At 40.4% G+C, this 7,928-nt stretch overlaps 1 non-coding gene across 1 annotated transcript; it reads right to left on the bottom strand.

Annotated features, from left to right (window-relative positions):
* Positions 1-6,634: 6,634 nt before the first annotated feature.
* LOC147915372 (small nucleolar RNA SNORA1) lies at positions 6,635-6,766 on the bottom strand. Its single transcript, XR_015554202.1, has one exon. It is a non-coding gene; the product is annotated as a small nucleolar RNA SNORA1 (small nucleolar RNA).
* Positions 6,767-7,928: the final 1,162 nt, after the last annotated feature.

Genomic DNA, 7,928 nt, shown 5'->3' with positions numbered 1-7,928 from the left:
CAGCTCTCTGAGTGGTTTGTTGAAGTTCCTATCATTGGGTATGAAGGAACGGTTGGACGTCAGTTAGATGTCTCTCTAAGCTCAGTTAGAGAGAGGTGGTCCCGGGATGGAGTCCTCTAAAGTAAAGTTGCAGCTTTGACTCTCCTGCTGCTCCAGGACAATAGACACAGTGAGTCCTGGACTTGCCCAGGTGCTGAGGACAAAGAGATGAAACCCAAGAGTCAGAGCCCCAGGGCTCACTGTGCAGGGTTTGGCATAGGTATCTTTAGTGCCTCTTCCTATCCTATGATGGTGCAATTTCATAAAAAGGAAGAGATTATAACAGGAAAGCCTAAGTCCTGAGTCTGAATTCCCTTTCCCAATTGATGAAAACGTTGGGTTAAAAAGCTAAAAGAAAAGTGGACGGAGGCCTTGTCTGCCAGGTCTTCTCTAGAATTGGCCTTTCCAAATTACAGATAATATCTCTAAATTTCCAAGTCAAGGATTAAGATGAGCAGGCTATTATTCTGGGTGATCTGCATTCCATTTATCAACGTTCCATCTCTTGCTTATTTAAAAGGTGAAATTTTCCATAGTGATCAGATTGACTTTTAAAAATTCAGTTAATGAATTTTAAAAATACACAGTCTTCTTAAATTGAGTGATCTGTCCCCCTAATGCTGGCATTTATTATTCCATTCCTCAGAATGTGTTGCAAGATAGCAATTTTATGTGGAACCCCTCTAAGGCAACTATAGCAAGACGAGACTTCCTGCAGCCTTTTAGAGTAGAAAAAAAATTTGTTTAGGGGCATTGCTTAATCGGCAGTTTTAAAAGACCCAAATGAAGTCATAAAATGCATGCTTGTCTCTAAAAGTATGTTCATGAGAATATCATTAAAAAGCCTTACTAAAAAAAAAAAAAAAGCCTTACTAACATACTTACAGTCTAGAAGTGGGAAAATGAAGGCATTTTCTCCTGGAAAGCAGCAGAGGGTTCTTTGTTTCTCAATTTAATGGAATTCTAATACAAAAAACATCCAATGATCCATTTAAATAACAATGCCAGGTCTTACATAAAATTTCACAAAAACAAGGAAATCAACACTTACAGCTGGAAACTCAGCACAGCCATGCTGCCCTCAGCTCAGACTATTGAGCCAACAAATTAGAAAGAAGGCCTGAGGTACAGCAAAAATGTGTCACTGTGTTTTCTAGACACTAGTGTAAAATTCCTGGCTTTGATAGTAATTCGAATTTTTACTCCTTAAGGAAACGTTTTGGAGCTCGAAATGCAATTCCTTTGTTTTCTTTGAGGGGAAAGGGTGTATGTATGAGTGTGTGTGTGTGTGTGTGTTTAAAACTAAATGGCATTTGAAGGCTTAAGTGTTTGAGTCCACGAAAAGTGAATAGACCATATGGTCTATTGTGGAATAAGTAATTATAGACTTATTAAAAATACATGTTAATTTTACTCGCTGACACTCCATGATAATGGCTTCCTCAGGATCTAATCCATTCTGCTGATTACACTTATCTATTTCTGGTTCAGGAAACTCTCGTCCTGAACAAATGGCTTGAGCAAGATTCCAGCTGACCTAACCCCACACCAAAAGATGAAATCACTACTTTTCGGTGATGTAGACAATTTAAGATTATTTTCTCTGTTGCCCTTTAAATTCTTATTTTAAGCCAGAGGCAGATAAAGCAGAAAAGAAGTTTCTACTCCCCTCAACCCCTCAATCTGAAGGGAAAGAATACAAAAAATAATAATTTCACAGGTGTAGGACAGAAATTTCCTTGAGTTGCTTCGTTAAAGAATGTAGTACTCATTTAGATTGACAACCCCAGAGTAAATCATTGATACTTGAAAATGGGTTTACAAATTTTATCCCAATCTGGTTTGGGGAAGCTAGCCTTGACATTTCTTCCAGCTGCTAATGACCAAGTCACTTATCAGTGCTTCTCAAACTTGAATGTGCTTATGAATCACTGGGGGATCTTTTAAAATGCAGATTCTGATTCAGTAGGTTTGGGCAGGGCCTGAGATTCTGCCTTTCCAACAAGCTCCCTGGTGATGCTGATGCTACTGGTCCAGGGACCAGTCTTTGAGCAGCAAAGACTTGGCTGACTGACAAGGTGCTCTGGTGCTGGTTCATGCATACCCAAGTTTGCAAATGGACCAAACGGCTGTATCAGTAGATTATTAGTTGCATGTACGTTGTAACGCAGGCTTTATCTCAGAATCTTAAACTTTGTTTTCATAGACTTTCTTTCTTTAACCATTGAAGGCTCTTTGGCACAGCTCAATTCCACCAGAAGATCCTGAGCATCCATGGGGTACGGTTCTAGAAAACAATTACAGAATATATTTCTCTTTCTCCTAACCTGGGAACGCTAGTTGTTAATTTGAGATCAATAAATCACCAAAGTTTTGCTGCTTCTGAGTATATATAATTCAAATCAAAACGATGTTTCTTTCTATAATGGAAATATATTTATTATTTTTGATGATTACAAATAATAGATGCTCCTTACAAAAAATTAAACAATTAAGAAATACTCTGATGTGTATTTTTCCAAAGGCAATTTAAATTTTATTTCTCAGCAAAATATGATGCTTCGTGAACATTTGAAAAGTTCAAGACATCAAACATGAAATCCTGGAATGCCAAGAGTAGTAATATGTCAATAGGCTAATAATAGCAATGGGTATCACGTACTGAGTGCCTACTTTGATGAGCATCCTACTATGCGTCCTGGCTGCATTATGCACTTCACATATTGCAATGGTCAGGGCTCCTAGATTCAAGCAAAAGTTGTCAACTTAACTCTGAGCAGAAAAGGAATGCATTGAAACAGTGTCAGAAGTTCATTGAACTGAAGATTAGAAAACAGCTCTGAAAATGGGCAGAAACCAAGGAAGGCTGGGCAGTGGGGACACAGTCTGGATCTTGTCACAGGATCACTCTGGTCAAGACCCACTTCCAGTTTCACCACCGTAAGACTCTGGACCCCTAATGCAGCCACCAGGAGTGATCTCACAGCTGTGCCCCAGGTAGGCGAAACCAGGGGAGAGAATATTGAGAGAATCAGCTTCCCTTGTGGGGCCAGAATCTTGCTTCCCCACCAGGACTCACACAATGAAAGATTCCCCCAGGGTGGTAACAAAACAAAGCCCACCACTTTTCATTATCTTATTTAATCCTCACAGCAAATTGGTGATGGGGTTCAGGACACACTACTTCAAAATACGGCACCTTGGCATTCCTTCAAGCTGAAAGAATGTGAGAAATGGCACGTGCAGGGAGGACTTTCTGACTTTTCCCTGAAGCAGGTCATAGAACACTCACGTGAGAGGTGCCTCCTCTATACCCAGAGGAAACGAGCATACTTATTTCTTAAGACGAAGGGACACAGAGAGGAATTTGAACACACAGGCCTTGCTAAGTCTCCCCAGTTTACTACACTTACGTCATAGTCTTTGTCCGGCCGTATCTTTCCACGACTGGCTGCTCTTTATCAAACCTGGCATAAAAACACTCAGGTTTAACCTTTCTTCACATCTTCATTTCCTTATGAAGGATCCTGTGTCTTGTAAAACTTAAACAAATGTGTATGCTTTTCTCTTGTTACTCTGTGTTTTGTTACAGGGGTCCAAGCCAAGAATTTAGAAGACGTGAGGAAAAAGATATTTGTCCTTCCCGACACTGGAAAGGTTGATGTAATCGTTGCCACTTTCAAGAAGAAGATACGGGGTCCTAGAGATGAAGTGAATTCCCTGGGAAGCCAAGGGCCTGCCATTTAAACCTAGCACCCTCTGACCCCAAAACCATGCTCCGCGGCTCCCCGCCCTTTGACTTCGCTCCTCATCTTGAGGCAGAGGAAATTGCCTATCATTCGTCTGTGTATCTTTTAGATCATAATCTTATTAGTTTTCTAAGGAGGAGCGAGAGAAGAAAAACCCAAATAGAAATAAAGGAATTGACTTTTTTCCCTCCAGTTGCTGTCAATCTCTTCATCTCTGAGAGAAGCTGGAGGAGGGAGAATGGAAACCGTGACATAACTGGCCCACCACCTCTTCCTTTGCTTCTTCCGCTGACCCACCTTAGCACAATTTTGTTACTAATTTCACCCTGAGAATTTAGGTAACGGCATTAGCCTTTCAGACTCCTCCTCAAGGGAAATCTTTCCTTCCCGACCTGTGGATGTTCACCACCAGTTTCACCTTAAGAAATGTATTCACAGGTGAAAGTTCTCAATACCTAAAAAAAGATCCCTTTGCCATGATGGGATGTAGCATAGTAACGAAAACCTTTCGGCAGGAGCAATGGCTCTGGAGAGCGTCTTATTGTTCTAATGGAACCTCTGGCTCAGGTTTTACCTGGAGGGATGTCTTTGTTTGAAAAAGGTCACAAAACTAGGATAGAGGATGCTCATGATAAGCTGAAATCCCTGGCTCTGGGCCAGCCAGGGCACTCTATCAAGATGCCTTAGCCAGCTGAGAAAAAGAGAAATACTTAGTATATTTCCTGAAGTCTGGAAATGAAATTGTCCCCCCATTACTTTCATAGTGGTCTAGATTTCATGTCCTCTCCCAGCCCTATTCCTATTTTGGTAGGAAAAAAATGTTTAGATCGGCAAAAAAGATTAATACATCAGCAGTTCTGTTATTGTGTGTATTGATTCTCAAGGGGCCAGAACAGAACCTCAGAGGTGAGCGTAAGTGGAAAATACACGTACGCAATATTCCGCCAGCTGTATTTATGAGCCATTTAGGGTGTCCCAAGAGGGCTGCGGTTTAAAATCTGTCAAAGCTTTGGGTTTTTTCCTTCTTCCCAAGGAGATGCCAACAGTTGTTCATTTTGCAAGTTTCTATAACATCTGAATGCTTCCCATGAATGGTACCTGGAAGTAATCGTCCTGCTGATAAATGAGACATACTTGGGAGTCAAGGGAGAGAAAACCTGTAGTGTTTTAGTTTTTCATTTTGCACTTATTTTAATGCTCAGAATATGTATGTTCTGGCCTCTGATACAGCCAATTACTTCTAGTTTTGCATATAGTGGTTTTTGTCATTACCTATAAGCATGCTACATTTGAAGGACAAAAATATCAAATCCAATTTCTTTACTTGGTTCTTTTCCTTTTTCTGATTTCCTCATTGTTTAGAATGATCTCTAATCTCAAAAAGGTCTCAAGAAATAAGCTTGCTGAGTGATGCACGAACCAAGCCAGGCTATTTAAAGATGATCTAGTCATTCCCACTGATCCAGGGATTCATTCATCCAAAAAACATTTATGGAATATCTACTCTGTGCCAGATTTTTCTCCAAGGTTCCAGGGATAGAGAAATACCCTCTTAAAAGCTCACAGTCCTGAGGAGATGATAGACAGGTAAACGTGACCACAGAACAGTGTGGGAAGTGCTGTAATATTAAAAACAGCTACCGGCCTTGTGCAGTTACTGTTCTGGGACTACATATGTTAGTGCATGTTGTCTTTAATCTCCCACTACTCTCCATCGAGATTTATTTTCCCCTTTGTTTGAGGAAACAGACTGAGAGATGTTCAGAAACTTGCCTAAGGTTATACTGCCATTATTACTAGGACTGGGATCCAAACCTGGGTTTCGCAGGCTCTAAAACTTGCGTTCTTTGCATGTTGCTCATAAGCGGGCTAAGAGAGCAAAGACAACTAATCTAGACGCAGTGAGGGCTCCAGGAAAGTTATCCAGAACAGCTGAGCAGGAGCGGCAATTCGGGAGGAGGGAGAGAAGCTTGCCTTTTCCAGGCCTCCTTATAATCCCCTTAGACGAAGCCTCATAAAAATGCTGAGACTCCTGAGTTATGGGGAAAAGGAAGGGGACAATCCCACCTTTATTTGGTTGCTATGGGAAAACTAATAACCTAGGAATAGTAGTAACCAGGTCAGGGAGGGAACAAAGGCAATAACCAGTAAGATACCAAAGTGGGCTCAGGGGGCACTGTAGTCCGTAGAAAAGGTGAAGCATCTCTTGGCCACAGAGGGTCCGAGAGAAGAGCTGTGTGTGGTAATGGCTTCCACCCAACAGCGTCTAGACCCACCTGACTTCAGATTTGTCACCTTGAACAACCATATCTGCTCCCCAAGACTTCTGCTAACTTACGTCTCACATGGCTAAACAGAGCTGCTGAAGAACTGGACCCAAATTGGAGTAAAATCTTATTATTTTGAAAGACAGGAGATGGTGAGTCTCACTTGAATTAATTTTTTTTTTTTATTTAAAGTCAATAAATTTTTATTTAAGTAATTTCACACGTTGTGATTCTTTCCACTGCCAGTCCCCTTAGTTCCTCCAAAGTTTTGAGTCTTCAAGATAGCCCTTTTAAAAAGAAATTTTGCTCAATCCACGGTTGTCATGTCAGTCAGTTCATGATTCTTTTAGTTCGGCTTCTTTGATTTCCACTTGAATATGAACATTCTTTAAAAATTCCCCACCTGTAATCTTTGTGATCCAATTTCTTCAACCAATTTACTTTTTAGGGCCCTAGGAGTTAAATTGTAGGCGTACACGTTGCTATTTTGGCAAGTGATCTAAAAGTATATTACTCCTTAATCATTTCTAATATTAAAAAATCTTTTTACATCCAATTTTTACTCATGAGCCTAACAAAAAATGTTGCAGGTCTCATTGTCACCACTGCAATAAACTTACTGTGATGGAAGCATAACCTGTGTCTCAATATAGCCACATTAACAATTTCTGGACACCATGAACAGTGCCCATTTTCATCTAGAATGAGGCTTCTCACTTGAATTAATTTTTAAAAAACATTCTAACTCTAGGATTTGTTCAAAAAAATACTGATAATTATGTTACGGTATTTTTTTTTTTGCTATAAACTCAGGAATGAATGGCGTACTAATAAGGAAAATTTTCTAAAGGAATCTGGGACTACAATTTATACAAACACTGTATTATGAGTATAAATCTCGTAAAAGTACAGATTTCCAAATTACAGCCCTTCATTCAAACCTCTTACCCAATAAGATCACTGTATCTTAATATAAATTCCAAAATGCTAGGCCCAATTAAGGAAATTTTACTATGTAGCAAATCATGAGGTGGGTCGTCGTAATTCTGTACAGTATTTATGTTAAGAAAGAACTCTCAGAGTAGCAGTATCCAACGTATGCGAAGTCACTCAAAGCAGTGGGAGAGCTTTAGTATACACACGTATTGTGTCAGAAGCTCCGTAATTGCCCTGGGCATATTTACTTTTTTATTTACTGGTCACTGAGTGCCTACCATGTGACCAGGTCTCTATAAATATGAGCACAACCCAGTCATTAAGGCGCACACGTGCTGAAGGCTATGACACGGCTCTCACACACATAAATATTGTGTGGGTGACTAATACAACAGGCACTCACAATTCCCAGTCTCCTATGGCCACATTTCCCTGGAGAGTGAGTTGACTACTATGGTAGGTAGATAAACTTTCTACGGAAAGAAAGGTAACAGTGGCTGAGAATTGTCACTGCATCTCTCCAGCACCCAATTTATAGGAGAAATGCCAAGGATGGGAAAATTAGGCTTTTGTAACCAGTCTGAACTTTCTCTTGACTTGTAGTGTCTGTGAATCCAAAGCAGATTTTTTTTATTTTCAACTTTGCAAAAATTAAATGTGCTTGACTAATTTAACTAAATTTGCTGGCAAATCTAGTTTGCTTGCTTTTCTGAAGGTGATGGGAAGGGCCATGGGTATAATGAGGGGGCCTCACAGGACCTAGTCCTCTGTTCATTCTTTCCTAGCTATTGGCACGTTATCGGGAAGTTAGGTGGAATTTATACCCTGATGTTTACTCCCGTTTAATTTGTCCCACTCAGAGCCCTCCTAAGAATGACTTACCCTGTCCCTGCCACCAATATCTGGCCAGGCCGGGTGTTCCTCAAAGCCACTGAAC

This window comes from Ceratotherium simum, chromosome 13 (genome assembly GCF_057802395.1).
Source record: "Ceratotherium simum simum isolate JZ-2026a chromosome 13, ASM5780239v1, whole genome shotgun sequence".
NCBI lineage: Eukaryota > Metazoa > Chordata > Mammalia > Perissodactyla > Rhinocerotidae > Ceratotherium > Ceratotherium simum.
Note: the sequence above shows the minus strand (reverse complement) of the source record. Positions and strands in the feature narration are given on the sequence as shown.